This window comes from Apium graveolens, unplaced genomic scaffold, assembly GCF_009905375.1.
Source record: "Apium graveolens cultivar Ventura unplaced genomic scaffold, ASM990537v1 ctg2796, whole genome shotgun sequence".
NCBI lineage: Eukaryota > Viridiplantae > Streptophyta > Magnoliopsida > Apiales > Apiaceae > Apium > Apium graveolens.
In genome coordinates, this window is record NW_027417800.1 from 122,895 (window position 1) to 125,424 (window position 2,530).

Sequence of the window (2,530 nt, forward strand, 5' to 3'; positions counted from 1 at the left end):
TTTCAAAACTCACTTAATTTTATATTAAAATTAAGATTGTTTTGCTACAAAATTTCTAGGCTCTTTGTTGATAAAGAGCTTAGCTTCTTTCTTTAGAGAATACAAGATTTCTTATCTAAATTGTTACTCCTAACAAAGGACCAGTGTTAACATTATATGATAGTTAACTTTTGGTTTAAACAGTGTACAATAAGAGATGTTATTCACTTTAGTAAATTGTCGCTTATCATTTCCATTTTAGGAAAAGTATATCTTCCATTTCTGGCTTAGCATATCTTTGCATACTGTGTCAATTTTGATCTTCCTTTATCAGTTAATCTTCACCCTTGATCTTGCATACTCTTCAAGCTGCTTTTTGTAGCCTTGTCAATCCAACTGGCTGGATTGTTTGTTGATTGTTAATCTTGGATATTGAACTGGTCTGTAATTTGTACTTTGAGATTTTACCTCGAGATCTTCCAGTTAGGCATATAGAGATCTTGACATCTCGATAAGTATATTGACTTATTGAGATCTCTAATACTCCATAGTTGATTTGACTTGTAGAGGTGTCTGAGTTCTCTATAAGAGAACTTGGCTTATCGAGATCTCTAATCTTCATATTTTTCACTTTGACTTATCGATATCTCTGAGTTCTCTAGTGACTTATTGACTTGTCGATAACACAGAGTTCTCTAGTCAAATTTGACTTGTCGATAACTCAGAGTTCTCTAATGAATTTTGGCTTGTCGATATCTCCGAGTTCTCTAGTGAAATTTGACTTATCGATAACTCAGAGTTCTCTAATAAATTTTGACTTGTCGATAACTCTGAGTTCTCTAGTGAAGAACCGACTTGTCGATATCTCCAATCTTCATGTTTTCAATTTGGCTTGTCAATATTTCTGAGTTCTCTAGTAGCTTTCCTGAGTTCTCTATAAGTCATTCTGGAGTTCTCGAATGACTTCTCTATAACACTAAATCTGTGACTTGTAGAGATCTTGACTTAGAATATGTTTCCCAAAACAGATTTATTCAACTCCAAGCTTCTTCATAATTCTTCTGAGGCATGATCTTCTTCCAGATAGAATTTTTAGGCTTGATACTATTTAAAGAAAAAGACTCCAGCCTGCTCTTTTGACATTTTTATAGACTTTAAATGTTACAATTCAAAACGCAAACTAAAATTACAATAAAACTTACTTAGGGTTGTCAATTTGACTTAGTCTTGTTAAAGTATAGGCATGTCTTGCACAACATCATGCGTTTGCAAACCCTGTATACTGGAATGTTGTTCAACATATGATTGTAGAAGGAAATATGTATGACGTGGTTAATTTTATAACCAAGAAAGCTGCAGAAAATTTACGACCTGTGTCCAGTACCATGAAAATAATATTTAATCAAATGACGACTGTGCAAGTACTGAACAATCCTCAAACATTTATACCACTTCTTAAGTTTGAGCTGATTGATGTTGAAGAACTTTATAAAGTTATAAGTTCAACCCCTTCGGATTTTGTTCCAACTTATGCTTCAGGTAATTATCATGTCAATGTTTAAATCTTCCATTCCCACTAATGCACCCTTATCTAAAATGTAATTTGTATGTATAGATGTTATCAGAGTAGTTTCCAATGTTGGACCAGTTCGCAATTTACAAACAATATATGGGAACAAATCCGTAGTTCAGTTCAATCTTTCGACTGGAAGGTAGTCATTACTTCTTGATGTCTCTTACATCAAGTATATTGGAAAATATTTTTTATATAATGATGTTGCCTTTATTTATTGTATCGGTATTATGTTAACAATTTATTTTTTTAAAATTATTTAGGCATGTAGCCAGAGTTAATCTTTGGAACGAGCACATAGTGAATTTAGATCCAATCATTCATGGCAATGTTGAGAGTCCACCCATTATTATCTTTGCAAGCACCAGGCCAATCATATATTGTGGAATATTAACATGATAGTATATGAACAAGATTTAAAAATGTTTTAATAGATATAATCATATAATTTGATTCATCCCGTAGGTACAATATGTTTGAACTACATTCAATCTTCAAGAATTTATATTAATCTAGAACATGAGGCTGTTAACAGGTTTGTGGCACATATACATTTTTTGGCCAATTATAAGTATTGTAAAAAAGTAATAACACATACAAATGCAATATTTAGCCACTTATTTAATTTGTTAAATGACTATTTCTTGATAAAAATTTTAGGTTCCTCCAGGATGAATATACAACAGCAATAAACCTCAGATAACTCTGATGCTTACATAATGTTGGATCTGGGATGAAAACATTTCTTAATTATTTCTTAAGTATTGGTTCTGTGCCTAGGATATTCATGCCTCTACATTGCAACGATGGAAACGTTGTTATATTTTCTTATTCATTTTTCTCACATTTGTTTATTAGTGATTTATTGCAAAAAGTTTTATCGAATTATTTTTTAGAATAATATATGATCTTCTGCTCCGGTTGAATTTGGTTTGAGAATGTTGGCTTTTCTAATATCCATAAACTTTTTTTATGTTT